The sequence below is a fragment of the Enhydra lutris genome, unplaced genomic scaffold (genome assembly GCF_002288905.1).
Source record: "Enhydra lutris kenyoni isolate GAN:26980312 unplaced genomic scaffold, ASM228890v2 scaffoldscaffold2, whole genome shotgun sequence".
Classification (NCBI taxonomy): Eukaryota; Metazoa; Chordata; class Mammalia; order Carnivora; family Mustelidae; genus Enhydra; species Enhydra lutris.
Window position 1 is genome coordinate 42,181,915 of NW_019154086.1, and position 19,858 is coordinate 42,201,772.

The 19,858-nt window shown below is 37.0% G+C and overlaps 1 pseudogene; it reads right to left on the minus strand.

Annotated features, from left to right (window-relative positions):
• The window catches only part of LOC111146229, a 28,334-nt pseudogene extending 17,483 nt beyond the window's left edge, over positions 1–10,851 (minus strand).
• Positions 10,852–19,858: the final 9,007 nt, after the last annotated feature.

A 19,858-nucleotide genomic window follows, 5' to 3' on the forward strand; every position in this document is an offset into this window, starting at 1 on the left:
GCAAAGTCTTGAAGGATAATCTAGAATTAGGACCCACAGACAATTCATCTGTGCCTCACTTGGGTGTACCTCATATCTTTATGTGCTTGGTTTTGAAGCAATTCCCAGTTTCCGAAGTCATGCTCTAGATTTCTCCTAATCAAGATCCTTATTTTATTCCTTCACCTCTTGATTCACAAGCTATGTAAGAGAGATCTGAGTTTATTCATGTTGCTATAGCTTCATCAAGGACTGAAGTCCACAAAAACAAAACTTGGAAGCAAAATGTTTCAATGACCCTCTAATGGGAAACAGTTAACTGTCTGGAGTGGTTCGGGTGAGTTGTATGCATGGATAGATTTTTAAGGAAGAGCTAAGGCCGCAGAACTCCCAGGAGTAACTGGTGAGAGAAATCTGGTAAGCAATTCTAAGTTGAAATCTTTAATGACTGTCAGAAATCAGAGAGGAAATATAAATGCCAAGTCCCCAGGGCAGAAGCAAGTGTTAAATGAGAGAAAGGATCAAAGGTCAGGAAACAGATGGAGATGGAATTTAAGAGTTAGCAAGCCAGGAACATAGGAATAGGGATGGTCTGAGATGACAACCAAAATGTGTGTTTGGGGCTTATTATTACCTCTCGGTGGTGATGGTTGCACAACTCTCTGAATATACCAAAAACTATTGAACAGGACTCTTTGGAAGAGTGATTTTTATGGTATGTAAAATCTACCTAGATAAGTCCGTTTTTTAAAATGTATGTTGGGATACATTAAAAAAATCAAGGAGAAATATGGGACAGGAACCGGTATACCTAGTAATCGTAAGCTCCTTAGATGTTAACACAAAATTTTTGTGGATATAGAGAACTGAAAATGAAATTGCATCTCCCAGCCATGGCTTCCAGCATAATCACAAATGATGATATTATTAAGACACTATAGATCCAAGGGAGCACAAGGGAGCAGCGGAGGGATTATGTAGTTCTCTCCATCTGAAAAGCATGATGTTAGCACCCGCTGGTATGAGAAAGTGAGTTTATTTTCTAGTCTGAGGAATTCAGAGTTATCAGGAATATCAAAGGCATATTCCAAAAAATTATATTTTTCTGAATTTAATGATAAGATTTACATGAAGTGTTTTCTTTAAATCATCTAAAATGGTTTTGTTCTACAGCTAATTTTAAAGACATGTGAGATGTAGTTGACAATACATTCCGATTTTTTTTTCCTTACCAGTATGAAGCTCAATCATGACTCAATTTACTCAAGGCAATCATTTAAGCAAATTATTAAGGACTTGGCTCAGGCCTAGCAGAGCACAGATATATATTAAAATGTAAAATAAACATGTAATGGATATTACTAGACCATGTCCAGCTCATAGCTAATTTTGTGGTAGATTGTATCATAGTTGTATGTCCAAGAACATTCTAAGTTTGTTGAAAATCTCTGCAAGGTAAAGGAACAGGAATGTGTAAACACGGTTAAATAAAACAATGGTTTTAACCTCTTATTTGGATTTGTACCAAAGTAATGGAGGAAAAAATTACCACCAACTGACATACAAATATTTAACTTAACAAATATGTCTTCAGTGTATTGTTAATTTGTTTTCAGTGTATCGTTGATCTGTTCTCAGAACATTTTCAAATGTTCTTGGATCTTAATATAATTGAAAAGAGGTGAAAATCAGAAAAATGGAACAGTATGTCCTTGACCACAATGCCTATGCTACTTTCCATTCAAGAAATCTAGTAAAAGATACCAGCATTCGTCCATTCAAGATATGCATTGAATCAAACCATGTGCCAGCCACTGTGCTGAGAACAAGGATTCTATGGGTGCCAACTTGGACACAGTCTGCCTGTGAGCCTGCAAACCTAATTGTATATACTGTGTGGAGGATGATGATAAGGAGAGGCACTGGAGAATCCATAAAAAGTATTTAAACCAATGAGATGAAGGAAGACTAGCAAAGAGAAGGGTTAGAAAGGCTTTTGGAATAAGGCCTGAACCAAGTCTTATATAGGAGTTGCCCAGGTAAACAAAAGAAATAGAAGATGGATGAGTAGAAGAAGATCCAGAAAAAGGAGATGATGTGAAAGGAGGAAGAGGAATGACAAATAGCACAGTATATGAGGAGTTTGCTAGCAATGGGTTCTGATGAACACAGCAGTGAAAGTGATGGGAGAAGGGATGACAGAGAGGCCTTCTAAGAGGAGGTTGGCCATTATTTTGCATGTGTGAGTGAGGCACTGAAGGATTTACACAGGGGACTAATGTGGTTTGAAATGTATTTTGGTTACATAATTAGGACTATGTATACAGTGGAGATAGTTTGAATACCTTTGTGGTATTAAAGGGGAAAAAAGAAAAAAAATCACTTGAAAGGCAAGATCTACACACATAGAGCAACTGCTTAGAAGTGAGTTAGTGGGGGTGCCCGGGTGGCTCAGTCAGTTGAGCATTCAACTCTGGATTTTGGCTCAGATCATGATCTCAGGGTCATGGGATTGAGCTCCACATCAGGCTCCATGCTGAGCATGGAGTCTGCTGGACATTCTCTATTCCTCTGCCCCTCTCCTCACTTGCTCTCTCGAAATAGATTTAAATAAATAAATAAATAAATAAATAAATAAATAAATAAATGAGTTCATGGAAGATAAAGATGTTTCAAGGAAAACTGATTTCTCGCTAAGTGCACTATAGTACCACCAGTCAAAAAAGGGAATGTACCAAAAACATGCCTGAAGTAATATCAATTTTATTTTGAATCTGTTGAGTTTGAGATACCATTTTCAGGCCCAGATGGATATGTTGAGGAAGTGACAGGATATATGAATCTATAGCTAAGGACAGAATTCTCTGTGCGATCAAGAGGTTTGGGAATTTCAATACATGGGTAGTCATCGAAAACAAAAGGTGAGATTATCCAATAAGGATTTGTCCAGTAACATACCCAGTAACATGTCCTAGTAACATACCCAGTAACATGGACATTTAGGGGTTATGTGGGAAAAAAAGTTGTGAAAGAGGTAAAGAACTGCAGAAGTATGAGAACCAGGAGGGTGTGATGTCAGGGAGCAGAGAGCCATGAAAGGTCAGTAAATAAAGACTTAATTGTTTCCATTGAATTTGGAAATACAGAGGTCATTGGTGAACTGTGCCAGAATCATTTCCATGGAGAATTAAGAAAGTAAGCCAGATTGCAAGCAGTTGAGAAATAAATGGAAAATAAGATAGAAATGCTTTTCCGTTGAGGAGAGAAGAGAAGAATCTCCGTGGTGTATGGGAGAAATGGAAAAAAGAGATTACTTTTTTTGGATCAGGGGGATAAGCCCAAACTGTGGCTAAGCAGAAATAAAAATAAAGAAGTTAAAGTACCAGCATGGTCATTTCAAAAGGATGGGAGCAGACAGAAGAGAAAGGAGGTAAAAGGAAGATAGATGGTGTCTGGTGCATGTTCTCAATCCAAAAAGGAAATATATATAGGCCTGGGGTCCAGACATTGACACAGTATATCGGCACAGGTTGGTTAATTGAAATGCAGTCAACCAGACCAGGCTGCCACATCTGAATTTCACATACTTCCAGCCTGAATTTGTTTGTTTTGTGTGTGGTAAATACACCCTTGAAATTAAGAATGACTTGAATTGCTCCTCTGTCCTTCATTTGTATGTGTTTTTTAAGTGTGCGTTTTCATGTGACAGACCAGTTCCCTCTCTTCTCTGTTGTTTCTATCTTTATAATATATATGGATCATTTTCACAATCAGAAAAACATTGAAAATATTTCCTATATGAACCTAACAAGAATCAATGGACTGGAGACATAGAAGTTCAGAAAAAAATCTAAGTTCAGTGGGTTAGAATGGGAATGGACAGTTTCTCTCTTGTAATATTGGAAGGCTTTAAATCCACAGATAACATACACTTAAACAGAAATATATACACAAACATTGAAAGCAAACAAGTTCTACATATTCACTGGAAGTAACCAGACATTTTTAAATGCTCTATTATTTTGTATTATTTATTTTTAGAGGCTATAAACAAACCCACTTTTGGTAGTCTAATGTCCCCCAGATTTAAAACTCATCACAGTGTAATTATGATAGGAAGAAATATATTATGAGGACTGAACAGCAGCAGAGTAGAAAATAGATTAACAAACTTTTAATAGTTGTCATATCTTTATGAGTACATACAAGTGAGTTGCACAAATAACTTTGATTCTGAAGGCTAAGAGACATGGTCTACAAAATCATTTTTTATCGAGTCATGTAAAAAGATATTCAATAGATTATAACTATAAACTCTTAAATTACATATCCAACATGTTCCCTGGCTATTCTTGAGCATTTAGTTTTTTCCTCATATAATTGAAGATCATTTTAGCCAGTTTTTTTAAATTTAGGACTTTTGTATTTAATTAATGTCTGAATCTTGAATGTATTGATTTTTAAAATCTTGAGTGTTTCCACTCAAAAGCATTGTTTATTCATTTCCTTTATTTTATAACAACCACTGAAATTACAACTTCAGTGACAAGTGACTGAAGAAGATTCAGTCTTCTTCACGAAGGCTCCATCCATTTCTTGTTAAGTTTATCCTTAAATTCCAAAGTTGTCTCTATTGTGCATGGAATTTCATTTTTTTTAAACTCTTTCCTTCCCTAGGATTGATAAAGATAATATGGCTTGGGAGAGGCAGAAAATAAATGTAATAAATGCGTTCATAAATACAATAATTTAAAATAAGTATATTGCATAGTATTGGAGAAAGACAGAGAGTATAATAATTGCAAAGATCCTGGAGCAGGAGTGTGACTCTGACATTTAAGGGTCAGAAAGAGGCTAGCGTGACTGGAGTGAAAGCAAGTGAGAGAGAGAAATGGGAGATGAGAACAGAGTTGCTGGATCATACGGGTCATGTGAGGTCTATGGCTTCTACTCTGAGAAGACTGCTAGAATAAAAGCAAGCAGGTCAACCTCTCTTTCCTGAAGCACCTCAAGTAAACCTCTTGACCCATTCTCTTCCTATTTTCCTCCACACGAAGCAGGAGGGATCTGTGCATGATTCAGTTTCTTCTTGGCTTTACTAAATGAACCCCGCTTCAGGGACTCATGCAGTGCAAGAGTTATGATTGTGCGTTAGCAGTCCACACCGTGGCCACCATGGAACACAGTGCCTCACTGGCACACAGACTCCCGCAGACATTAGCATCCGCTGGACTCAGGAGGAATAGACCCAGAGGATTTGGTGGTAGAGGGAAGAGAGCTCTTTGCCAGTCATCACCCTCCCAGAATCTCCTGCTTCAGAATCCAAAACTAGATTCATCTTGGTCCAATTCCACATTGCCTCTTCATTCTCATCTTCCCATCTTTCACGGAAAATAATAAAATTTAAAAAGTGACAAGTTAACATGAAGTTATATCTATGTCCCAATACATACAATTTATTATAAGTATTTATTTGATTTCTTACAATGACTTTTGTGTAACAGATGATATTGTTCACCAAACCATACTTTATTGTAAGCAACAGACAGAAAGTCTGAGCGGTACAACAGGACTGTAGTTGGACGCTTCACAGAACTATCTACGACTGTGGAATCATTCTTGCTTGAAACGAGTATGAATATAATTAAAACAACTAATATCTTTTAAGCTCTTATTATTTGTTATAGATTATGCTAAATCCTTTATGCATATGATTCCTCCAAACAAGCCAGTGTGGGAAGCATTACTGATATGTCCCCATTTACAAAGCTAATCTAACTTAAAGGACACCCAGCATTTGCAAAGACCTAAAGCTGTATTACAAAATCCTCAGTTCTGGGGCACCTGGGTGGCTCAGTGGGTTGGGCCTCTGCCTTCGGCTCGGGTCATGATCCCGGGGTCCTGGGATCGAGCCCCACATCGGGCTCTCTGCTCAGCAGGGAGTCTGCCTCCACCTCTCCCTCTGCCTGCCTCTCTGCCTACTTGTGATCTCTGTCAAATAAGTAAATAAAATCTTTAAAAAAAAATCCTCAGTTCCACTTAACCTGTTGAGACAGGGAAGCAGAGCGGTTCAAGACTTGTTTCTGTGAGCGTCACACAGCTTTCAACAGAGAGCAGTGTGCAGGCACAGCTGTCTGCTCTAATCTCTGCCAGGATGCTGCAGGCCAAGAATTACATGTTTAGCTCAAGGGCACTCTGTCTTGGAGATGCAGTTCTAAATTGCGCACATTAGCTGAGCCTCTGCTTTTCAGTCTGTCTCCTGAACCTGGAAGGGTATTGCTTTGGGGAAAAAAAAAATGATAAAGAGCAAGAGAGTAAACGTGCTATACTCAGCTTCTCAAATGTGAAAAAACATGATTGGTGTAATATACTATCATCTTTATCATCAGCAACAGCATTATTATAATCATCATTATAAGTATTTGTAGACAAACACTTTCCATGTTCAAAGTGTTGGATATGCTCTCTTGCACTAAAAAGTGAACCTCTCTAGTCTTTCCTTCTTGGGTTAAACTGCTTGGGGCTGGGTTGGAGCCATGCAGTCTGGAATCTTCTGTACAATGTGCTGGCCAGGTTCCCTTTGCAAAGTGTTCAAGATTCTGGAGAGCTATAATGACTAGAAAGTGATACATTAAATGAAAATCGTTTGTCCCCCTATTCCTTGTTTTTAGCTCTGACACACTGAGATGCAAAATTACTTCTACATCGTTCAAATACTTCAAAACAACCAGCCCACACATCCCTCTTCCTAAATCCTTATTTTTCTGGACTAAATATTTCCAGTTTTAGTTGCTTTTCAAATGAGGCTATAACCAGCTGAACTCTCACTCTTCTTTAAGACACCTTCAGTTCTGCAACTCTATTTGACACGAGGCCCCAGGCACTAAATGATATTTCAGATGTGTTCCTCGCATTGCAGAAGACGGTTAAACTCTGTGTGACCTTCCTTGCTTGGACACTGGACATCTGCTAATGTAGATTAAATTCCCATCCACCCACTTGAGATGACTGAATCATACTGAGCACCGAGTCTACCGAATCATTTAGATTTTTGCTTATTTTGCATAAATGTTGGTGGCTTACAAATTGGGTTTAGTTTGTTTGTTTCTAAATGGATATAAATGATATAGTAAAAAGGGCACTGGACTTGAAGTCAGAGTATTTGGACTGAATCCCTACAACAAGATTCATGAACTCATTCAATGATATACAATAAACTCATAAATTTACTTTTTTACCTCTCAATTTGTTTTCTCATATTTATATCGAGCTTGATAAATATTGAAGATAAAGTATAAAAAAGGAGTTTGTAAAGACCTGTGTGGGGGCACCTGGGTGGCTCAGTTGTTTAAGCATCTGCCTTTGGCTCAGGCTCTGATCCTGGAATCCTGGGATCGAGTCCTGCAAGGTTGGGCTCCCACATCAATGGGGAGCCTCCTTCTCTCTCTCCTTCTGCCACTCCCTCTGCTTGTGCTCTCTCTCTTTAAAAAAAAAAGGTTTTAGTAAATAAATAAAACCTTTTTTTTTTAAAGGCCTTGTGATTATTATTGCTTTTTAAAAACTTAGTATGAGAGGCTTTTCATTTATTCCTTTTCATTCCTTCATGTGATTTTTGCCCAACTGTTTTATTGCTGGAAGACTTTTGACAAGAAATGGGGTCAGCAATTATATTACAGATATATAAAACAAAATAGTAGTAACTGGTATTTTGCTTTACCAAGATGTAAAATTGGTTTTTTATAAACTGTAATGATATTTATTTCAACCTCAGTTGGGGAAGAGAACAATTTTTCTGATTTGGGGGTAAGATGAGTGGCTGACTTTTTAAACAGAAATGCTTCAAAGTCAGTTAATGCTTCTTAAACAAAGATGGGGAGAAGGAAGACGGGGTGATGCTCTTAGTTTGCTACAGTTACTTCAAGTCAGGATAATTAGACTCCCTTAAGATCTCAGCACATTGTAGTTGTCTTCGAAGGGCTGCCATTCTTCTTACCAGTGCATTTTGTTTATCATAGCAAAACCAAGTTGTTTTGGGAACAACTCCCAGGTAGGGACTTGTTGGGGGTGCTAACTCCAATGGCTACCACTATGATTGGCACGGGCCAAAATGAGTGCTTTTCTAATGTTCATGGAAGGCTGTGACACTGCCGACCCCCCTCCCTGCATTGCCATAAGCCCAGCAGCAGAGTAATGAAAGCAGATGTGTAGGCTTAAGTGCCCAAGGTAGTAAAGAAAACCAGATTATGTTTTTTTTTTTTAAAGATTTTATTTATTTATTCGACAGAGATCACAAGTAGGCAGAGAGGCAGGCAGAGAGAGAGGAGGAAGCAGGCTCCCCGCTGAGCAGAGAGCCCGATGCGGGGCTCCATCCCAGGACCCTGGGATCATGACCTGAGCCAAAGGCAGAGACTTTAACCCACTGAGCCACCCAGGCGCCCATCCAGATTATGTTTTTATCTAACTGGACAAGTTGTAGTTTCAGGAGTTTGAAAAGCCAAACTTGAATGCTCTTCTGATGATGGATTATAAAGTAAGGAAGGACTAGTTTCAAGAACATAATGTGGGAAGAGATTGTATTGTAGTCTGAGAAGTATCAAGCAATAAGATGAAAAAACTCTTACTTAAAGATTAGCAGATCTACTCTTAGACCTTAGAAAAGCTTTGTGTTTACATCTACTAGGTAGTCAAAAAAAGAAAAATCATGTCCCTTCATTATCACCTAACATTTTCACATTCCTAATTCCCCATTCCTCCACCCTCTCACCACTCCCTGGGTAAAGCTAACAAGCGAACTGAAATCCAGGAACAGGATGGCTGCCACTGAGCGTAGTTTTTATCTGCACAGCATAAGAAACAAGTCTATTCATGAAGACTAATAAAGAGAATTTCACTGGGGCTCCTGGGTGGCTCAGTCGGTGAAGCCTCTGACTTAGGCTCAGGTCATGATCTCAGAGTCCTACGATTGAGCCCAGGCCTGGGGCTCTCTGCTCAAGGGGGAGTCTGCTTGTCCCTCTTCCTCTGCCCCTCCCCCCTGCTCATGTGCACAAGTGTGCTCTCTCTCTCTCACACACACACACACAAATTAATAAATAAATCTTTTTTAAAAAAGAATTTCACTTAAAGGAAACATAATTACTTTATTAGTAAAAATTCAGCTTAGGCTTTTTTAAATAAAGTTGGTCATCCTACCATACTCTGCATCTTTATACTTACTGGAAAAGCACCCATACTTTCGTAAAATGACACCCTTTCTATCACAGATGATTGATTCAAGGACGATTTTCTGTCATGTAAACTCAGAATCAGAAAAGGCCAGCCCTCAATTAAAAAAACATACAAACAAACAAAAAAAAACAATAAAAAATGTAACATAGAGAGGCAAGAGATGGAGAGTTTACTCATTTCCCCCAAAATAGTACAGCTAGAACTTGTTCTTAGTTTCTGTGCTGTACACTGTAACAATTTCAATCAAAGTCTTTATGGGAAGAGTGCCCAAACACTGACTGGTATTTTTACTAATCTTGCCAGATTAGTCTATGGGGCAGCCAGGCTTGAGAACTATGGTTCTAGATGGTTTGGCTGAGACCGAAATGCATGTACAGTGTGGGAAGTGAAAGATACCCCAGTATCTGTTCAATAAATAATTATTAGTTAATATACTTTGCCAGAATTTAAAAATACATCATTGTGTCATATCTCATTAAAATATATTCTAATGTTATGTTACATTTTGATCAGTTGGCTTACAGAGAAATTTATAGCACGTTTCTGAATTGTCATTCTTTTTTTGACAGAGATCACAAGTAGGCAGAGAGGCAGGCAGAGAGAGAGAGAGGAGGAAGCAGGCTCCCTGCAGAGCAGAGAGCCCGATGTGGGGCTCGATCCCAGGACCCTGGGATCATGACCTGAGCCAAAGGCAGAGGCTTTAACCCACTGAGCCACCCAGGCGCCCCTGAATTGTCATTCTTTTGACCAGAGGACAAAAAAAAAAAAAAAAAAAAAAAAAAAAAGTAAAGGTCTGCAGTTTCAGTGTTGAAAACAAAATATATGTAATTGCATTGGTTTAGTAGGAGTCTCACCTTCATGCTTTTCAACACCAAGTGTAAGAACTGCAGTATTTCCCAGATTCCTTCATCCCGAGATAAATGCCTACAGTTTACTCCCTAAGTGTTAACAGCTTTTGCAGATGTTCATGAAAATGTTTCATCATCTCTACCTACCTTTTAAATAGGAAACATGTAAGTTTTTCTGTAGAAAAGTGGACCCAAAATTAATGAAATTTTTATCTTTTTACATAAAAAGTAAAATCTTCAAAGTGTTGATTTTGTGAGATTTTCTTAAAAACTTCTTTTGGTCCCTTATTTTCCCCCTTTCAGAACTGAGGCCAAATTTTTATTGCTTTTTGATTAGTTTTTCACATATTTCTTCTGGTTTTTGTTCTAGATTTTTGATATGCACTTTATGTACTAGAAGATTCAATCTGATTGGGACATATTTTCTTTTTTAATTTCTATAAACCCTTCTCTTTAACTTGGTACCTAATTCTCTACATCCAAATTAAGAAGAAGCAGTGTTTGCATCACTCAGTTTTGTTACCGTAATGTCTCCTGATCTATCCCTGAGGGAGATAAAGATTTATATTCATAAAGGGTATCTTCACATAATTTAGATTCTGCCTATTAATGTCCAGCAATTTGTTCGTCATAAAGTAAACATAAGTATTGTGAATCCAAATATTTCCCTTAATGAAAACAATAAAAAAATCACCATGTGTTCATTCTAGGATGATGGTGTTCATTTTTCTTGGGTTCACACACAGGGGCCACTCACCTTACTTCCTTCAAGGCCCGCTGTGACTGTGTTTCTGACCATCTTCATGACTTACCAACATTTCCCTAGACATCAGAGTGGTTTAGTGGTTCTGTGTCCCTAGACATCAGAGTGGTTTAGATCACGGTTAGTGGTTCCCTGCCTGAAGCATTGCTTTTGTATGTCATACTTGTTTGGTTAGTTGTTTTTGTACAGGATATTCCAGTTCTCTGGATCTGTCCTAAAATAGAGCAATCAAAATTTGTTCACTAAGTTCTTAAAATTTTTTTTAGAATTCAACAAGTGGGGTCATAACAAATTTTACTTCTTTTACCAAAATGTTCTTTTAGCATAACTGCCTTTTAGTTGTTCTATCATTGTGTTTAATTGACACATCCTAATTATTCATACCTCAGAATTAATCTCATTTTCTCTTACCTCTCTCTTCACTGTGTCCTACTGTTCCATTGGCTGAAATTTCTCTTGGTACTATTCAATGAGTCAAAAATTTATGGTTATCTGCAAACCTTTCATTTTTGTTTTTGTTTCCTAGGAGATAGAGAACTCTTTGATTAAAAAGGTAGAGAATTCTTTCATTTTCTTATAGGTGGACAGATACACTGTTTCCAAACAGCCTAGGAGAGGAACATATCCAAAGTATATAGCAAGGAATGTTTTAATGTACTGTCCCACTGGGAGGAAATACTGTTTTGCAAATTTGGCAGACATGTTTTATCCTATCAGCTCAGAAATGATGGCCAGGTAATCTGAAAAAGTAAAACAAAGAATTAATCAAACCAGCAAGCTAGGAAGATCTAAAAGAGAAGTGTTCTTCTCAGTGTTGCTAGAAAGTCTCATTTGAATTGCTATTAAACTGTGAAATGTTCAGCAAGTACTTATTAACTGGCTACTGTGCTGGGACTGTACTGATTCTTGGAGATTCAGAAGTCAAAACTGATGGACTTGCACTCTTACCCTTTAAATCATCGAAAGATGCTTTGATATAGGAGGGTTGACATTGATATGTTAATAATAAGGACAAATATTTAATGGCTTGTCATAGATCAAACTGAAAGTTAAATACCTGTATCCTTTTTTTTTTGGTGCCCCCCCCAAACTATAATAATGTAATTTGTTGTAGTTTTTAAAAATGTATTGTCAAGATAGTAAATGAAATTTAAAGCAGGAAAAAACATTTTTAACTGATGCAATTCAGATTCTGTTCTTTTTAGCTTGAATAATTTACAGTTTGAATTAATATAACTTGGTTGCTTATTTCATAAACTCTTCCCCAAGCAAGAAACTGAGACATTTAAGCAATGGGTGACCCTCCTTACTTCCTTACTTGGATTCATTCCTTTGTTCTGCAAATAATTTAGTGCTATTTATGTGTCAAGCACTACACTTGGCTCTGCTCAGACTTTTTCCAAATTAATGAAAGAATCAGCACAGATGTTCTGCAGCCCAGCTGCATATTCTTTCCACTAAAACTTCTGCACTTGTTTTCATCTTCTGGTACATCTGACAGGTACACTCTGTACGAATTAAACTGAAAGTCACGAAGTCTTTTGGCTCTACATTTATGAAGCTATAGTGTTCCTCCTTCTGTGGTGTTGTTCAACCTACTTCTCATGCATTAAAAAATCTTACTTAATTCTTTCACCTAACATGCATGTTTTATCTCCACTCCACTGTAATATAATAGACTACTCTTTCCAAAGTTTTTCATATGCAATCCAATGAACACATCAATGTACTAACTTAATAAGACTTGCTTCTTCAAATTGTATTGTAGATTTTCATTTATATTGAAACATGGGCCGTGTAGACACTTTGCAACTATATACTCCTGGACAAACATTATTTAGGCTACCTTGAGTCACATTGCTTCTCAGTTCCTTGTCCTTCTTCTGCCCTTCTCTACCAGAAAGTGTAGTAGGATTGAGGTATTGTTAGAAAATGAAAGATAACAGTAATCTCAATTCTTTAATTTTTTTTCTTTTACAGGTCAAGGATTTCTCTTTTATTTTTTTCTTTTTATTTGTAGATATGGTATATTTACCTAATCCATGAAGCTTTGTAGAGAGGTGGAAAAGTATTAATATGGAAGAGATGTGAAACTAGGAACTGATAATGAGAGTGAATAGCATCCCACAATAGAGGTGTGGTGGGAGCAAGTGGTGGCTAGTTAGGAAGCAGGCGGTAATGATTGCATTATTGGGATCACAAGGCAAATTTCTATCACCTGTACCCAACCCAGAGTCTCTTTTGCCCATGCTTTCCTAAGTGTAAGACAGAGATCACATTTCTGAATCGGTTTTGTTATTCCTTTTTTTAAAAACATTAAAAAAATGGGGGTGCCTGGGTGGCTCAGAGGGTTAAGCCTCTGCCTTCGGCTCAGGTCATGATCTCAAGGTCCTGGGATTGAGCCCCGCATCGGGCTCTCTGCTCAGCGGGGAACCTGCTCCCTGCCCCCCCCCCGCCTCTCTGCCTACTTGTGATCTCTCTCTCTGTCAAATAAATATAAATAAAATCCTTTAAACATTCAAAAAATGTTTCTTTTTTAAATTTAAGTTTGATGCTTTCAAATGGAAGCGTTATTCCACTATTTGCCCTTACCTTGATTCCCAAGGAACCCATACAGATTGTTCAGGATAGATATCTGTTGAATGAAATGATAACACAGTACCAATTTGATGTGTGCTTCTTTTGTTTCATTAGAGCGCTAAAGGCTGAATTTATTAGCTTTCCAAATTATGTACAAATATGGGCTTATTTTCTTCACTGTATAAATTCAACTTCAAAACTTATGCCACGTTTTTAGTTTTCTGATTCTAGATTCTACCTTCTTGCAAAACACCCTGCAAAGTCAGTTGAAATTATGGCATCTTTTATAATTGTATCATGTGCATTGCTATGTATAACCATGATAACATTTCAGAATACAGCTGGTTGAAATACATATCAAATTTAAAACATCACATATTCACACCATAGACCATAATCACAAAAGAAATCTGCAGGATATAATATCACTGTGAGAATTTCAATGCTGATAATTTGTTTTATGTTAAGCAGGAATCACAGACCTAAATATAAATGGAAAAGAATATAAAACTCCTTGAATAAAACCTAGGGAGAAACCTAGATGACTTAGGGTATGGTGATGTCCTTCTAAATACAAGATCAAAAACATTCCATGAAGAAATCGTTGATAAGCCAAGTTTCCTTAAATTAAAAACTTCTGCTCTGTGAAAGACATTGTTAAGAGAATGAGAAGACAAGCAAAATATGGGGAGAAAATACTTGGAAAAGACTTTTGATAAAGAATTGTTATGTAAAGTATACAAAGAACTCTTAAAATTCAACAATATAAAAAATAACCGAATTTTAAAATGCGCCACAGACGGTAACAGACACCTCACCTAAAAAAGAAAGACAGATGGCAAATAAGCACATGAAAAGATGTTCCACATCATATGCCATCAGAGAAATGCAAATTAAAACAATAAGATACCACCACATTCTGGAATGGCCAAAACCCAGGACACAAACAAGAAAACTTTTTTTTGTTTTTAAAGATTTTATCTATTTATTTGACAGACAGAGATCACAAGTAGGCAGAGCTACAGGCAGAGAAAAGAGGGGAAGCAGGCTCCCTGCTGAGCAGAGAGCCTGATGCGGGGCTCGATCCCAGGACCCTGAGATCATGACCTGAGCTGAAAGCAGAGGCTTAACCCACTGAGCCACCCAGGCGCCACCCCCCCACCCCCGCTTTTTTTAAACAAACAACAAATTCTTGGCAAAGATGAAGAGCAACAAAAACTGTCATACATTGTTGATGGGAATGGAAACAAGTACAGACACTTCAGAAGACAGTTTGTTGGTTTCTTATGAAACTAGACATAGTCTTAGAACCCAGTACATGGGCTCCTTGGTATTTGCACAAATGAGTCAAAAAATTATGTACTCACAACAACCTGCACCTGGATGTTAATAGCAGTTTTATTCAGAATTGCCAAAACTTGGAAGCAACCAAGATGCTCTTCAGTAGGTAAATAAACAAACTGTGATGCATCGAGACAATGAAATTATTCGATGATGAAAAGAAGAGTTGTCAAGCCATAAAAAGACATGGAGGAATCCTAAATGCCTACTAGTAAGTGACAGAAGCCAATCTGAAAAAGCGACATACTGCATGATTTTAACTCTGTAACATTCTAGAAAAGGAAAAACTATGGGGGACAGTAAAAACATAAGTAGTTGCCTAGGACAGGGTACGGGGCAAAGGGGGATAAGAATAAGCATAGTAGAGAGGATTTTTAGAGCAGTAAAAATATATCATAATGATAGACACATGTCAATATACATTTATCCAAACTCACCAGTGTACACCACGAGTGACCCTAAAGTAACCCATGAATCTGGGATATTATAATGTGCAAGTGTAGGTTCATCCTTGGTAAAAAAAAAAAAAAAAAAAAAAGTACCATTCTGGTGAGTGATATTGAAAGTGGGAAACCTACGCATGTGTGGCCTCAGAGAAAATACAAGGGATATCTGTACCTCCCTCTCAATTTTGTTCTAAACCTAAAACTGCTCTTAAAAAAAAAAAAAAAGTCTTATTTCTCAAAAGAGGTATGCAGCTTACCCTAAGAATTCACATTTCTGAATATATTTGTAAAATATCAGTAGCTCTGATTCAGCCAAAAACTTTTAAATCAGTAAATAATTCACCTGGCATATAAATACTACGCAAAAAGATGCTCTCTTAATAAGTTAATGAATTATCTGTCTACATTTAAGGACAAAGGCCAATTCTTCAGTCTTTAGTCACAACATAAACACTCATTTCATTGAGTCCGAAACCCTTATGTCATAATAATTGTGAAATTGTGGCATTTGGGACTGCCATGTGTAAAAAACTGAATTTGAAATATCCTTGTCATCCACATATAGTTAAATATTTTTCCGAGCTTAAGAAGTATTTCCTTTTCTCCTGTTTGCTTTTGGGAGTGCTGACCTCTAAAGTTTCCTAGTTCTTTAAATTTTTATTGAGGTGCTTTGGGCATTTTGGAATTTTGCAAACATGCACAAATATATGATGATCACATGACCTAGTTGATAGTTTCTAAGAAATATACTTTCATTAAAAAGTATCTTTAAAAAAAAAAAAAGTATCTTTATACCTTTCATAGACACACATATACATAAGAATCAGTCTGAAGTGGACCTAACATTTTAAAAAAGTGTTAGATTAAAAAAAGAGTAAGTTTTAAATATACCTATATGAATGGACAGAAAAATTATTTAATATGTTCTATGAAAGGTAAAATAACAAAATATAATAAAATTAGATTTAAAGAACAGAACACACTTTTTTAAATAAAGGTATTCTAATGTCCCTTTCTACATTGAAGTGAATGTCATAACATTTAGAACAAAGCTATGACAATAGTCTTAAGATTCAAGATAGATTTTTTTAAAGATTTTATTTATTTACTTGAGAGAGAGAGAGAGAGAGAGAATGAGAGAGAGAGAGCATGAGAGGAGAAAGGTCAGCAGAAGAAGCAGACTCCCTGCCGAGCAGGGAGACCGATGTGGGACTTGATCCTGGGACGCCAGGATCGTGACCTGAGCCAAAGGCTGTTGGTTAACCAACTGAGCCACCCAGGCGCCCTCCAGATAGGTTTTGATTCAGGTCTCAATCCTATTACCTGCTGGACCAGTTACTTTATCGTCTCTAAGCCACAGTTTTCTCATTCCTTCCATCTTTCCACCACTCCACATTCCCAGAGAGCCCAAGTTTATAACAGTGTGTTGTTCTTCTATTTTTTTCTCCATGATCATAAATCATACATGAGCATATCTAGTATATGCATACATCTATGCATGATGTATATACATATGTCCATATATATACATCTTTTTAGCAAAGATATCTTTTTAGCAAAGATATCTTTATAGCAAAGAATCACCCCCATGTTTTTTAGTATAATTTTACTTCAGAAAGAATTTTTCTTCTTGATCAACCATACCTATTTATGCCTCCTTGAGATGATATTGAAATCATTTTGATTAGGGTTCTATGTGTTCCCCAAACACTCAGTTACTCTTTTTTAATTTTTTATTGCTATATTCTTGGAGATACAACTCACTTTCTACTTCGTGTATCAAAGGCAATTTGATCCAAATGGTATAAATGAATTTAAGCTTTTAAAATCATATAAACTCCATCCATGGGCACAAAATAACATGAAAATGTACCTTTGAAACCACTATCAATTATATTTTCAACATCATAGAATATGTGAAGACCCAGAAAACTAGTTAATGGCAAAGTCTTCCAATTCTGGAAATCCAATTTTCCAGGGGGAAAAAAAAAAAGAAAAAATATTGACTTGTAGAAATCACACACGAGCACGCCACACACACACACACACACACACACACACGCACACATATTCTATTTTAATTTTCTATGGTTGCTTTAACAAATTACCACCAGCTAGATCACATTAGATAACAGAATTCTACTCTGTCACAGTTCTGGGGGCTAGAAATCTGAAGAAAAGATGTGATTAAGGTTGATTCGTTCTTGCGGACTCAGGAAGAATCATTTCTATGCCCCTCTCCTAGCTTCTGGTAGTTGTTAGTAATCTTTGGTGCTCCTTGGCTTTATACATACCTCACTCAAATGTCTGCCTGCATTTTCACATGGTACTTCTCTTTGTCTGCCTCTGTGTTCCAATTTCCCTGTTCTTATAAGACACTAGTCATTGGATTAGGAACACCCCAATTTAATATGATTTCATTCTAATTTAATTACATCTGTAAAGGCCCTGTGTCCAAATAAGACCAATCACACGCACAGGTACCAAGGGTGAGGGTAGTAGGTGATCTTTTAGGGTATTTAATTCAACCCATAATATACTGCAATGTCAATTTCAGGCAGATTTATAGTACTTTTTTAAAATAGTGGTATGCAAGCACTTAGCAAAAGGAGTGGTGAACCACATTAACCATTTTGTGTTCTCAAATGTCAAAACTCATAAAATGGTCACATTTCCCTTTCCTGCTCTTTACTATAAAGAGATCGTGAGAACACCATGATGAACATTGTTTTTAAATACATGTAGCAGAAATTTTCATTTTAATTGCTTTGGGCAAGGAAAAAAAAGTGATTACATAACAGGACAGTCCAAGTGGATTTTTAGCCGATTGAACAATTACAGAATTCAGTAATCAATACTGAATTTCTGTTATCCTGAGATTAGCTTCTAGTAATGACTACCAGATTCTTTATCTCAGCATTTGTATCAATGATATGAATGTAGACATAAAAAGAACAAACATAAAAAGTCAAATTTGAGTAACAAAATCTAAGAAAAATCTAACATGATAGGCTAACAGAATACAAATTCAATTAACCTTGATAAGCTACATCTAATCTTAGTCACAAGGCTGAGGAGCCAAATGGGTTTAATGAAGGAGATGAAATTATATAAGCAAAATATGAGTTTGTTTCTAAAATAAAAATTCAGTTGCCTATATAGACACCATATCTATAGCTTTAAAGAGGTGGTTTGAGGGGCGCCTGGGTGGCTCAGTGGGTTAAGCCACTGCCTTCGGCTCAGGTCATGATCTCAGGGTCCTGGGATCGAGTCCCGCATCGGGCTCTCTGCTCAGCAGGGAGCCTGCTTCCCTCTCTCTCTCTCTCTCTCTCTCTCTCTCTGCCTGACTCTCCGTCTACTTGTGATCTCTCTCTGTCAAATAAATAAATAAAATCTTAAAAAAAAAAAGAGGTGGTTTGATGATATCACCTATAAATGGCTAACCAGATTGTGTTCTTTAATTGTCATTAAATGATGGGGCACCTGCGTGGCTCACTTGGTTAAGCTCAGGTCATGATCTCAGGGTCCTGAGATAGAGCCCTGCATAGGACTCCCTGTTCACTGCTCAGTGAGGAATCTGCTTCTCCCTCTCCACTTTTGCGCTTGGTCTCTTTTTTTCTCTCTTAAATAAGTAAATAAATTCTTTTTTTTTTTTTAATGAGTTTCTGGGTGAGACCTCCCTAAATTAGCCCTAAGTGAGCCAGTAAAATTCCAAAAACTTCCATTACATGTGGTCTGGAGAGAAACGATTTCATCACAGGGATTTCTGTTTTTACTGACTTTTCCTGGTTAATGTGCCAGAGAAATTAGTTTGAAAGACAACATTTATGTCAAATCCCTCCATAAGGAGAAAGCTGACAATGAAGAACTTTACCCTGAAGCATACTGTTGCGGGCATCCTGTTCATATCTAATGCTGCACGCAAATAGAAATACTTCCCATTGTTGAAAATACACTCATTAGTTGGAAGGAAAGTTTATTTTCTGGGTCAATGTTATAATATATGAAGACTGTGAGAGCCATGGAATACTTCGACTCCAAAAATTTTGAGAGTAGCAAGGGTTATTGTTGAAAACTGGGCAGTTCACCTTATGTTTGCTGGCAAAACCACGAAGCTATTACTCTAGTTGCTGGGAAGAGCTGCTCTCCCATACTCATCTCCCTCCACCCTCAGCTTCAGCCTACTCTCACTTCTTGTTATCTTTGTTTACTTTTTTGTTAAAATTCTTTGGGCTCCATTTCCCTTATCCCTTATATACAGACCTTACCAAAGAACTGAGGTTATCTACTAAATACTAATAAATAAAATTTCTCTAGTATCAGTGAAAAGACAGACTAACTGCAGAGTAACTAATGTTGGGGTTTAATCACCACAAATATACTAGAAATGGTTAATATACTAATAAAGCTAATGTAACTGGGCTCATTAATAGAGCCCTATTGATAATTCATTGTGTTACATAAGTATCAGACCAACTATTAGAAAGCAATTAATAACTCTAAGGAAGGTTATCTCAATGTAGGGAATCTGTAATCATGACAAACAGAAATAGCAGAAGAAAGTGTTCAATCTCAGGAAGAAAATATTTAAGGAAAAGTGGGGCAACTTATGGAAACTTAAAAGCTATTAAAGTTAGAAATATATTCTCTTTTGGAACAAACTATAGACTCAAGAA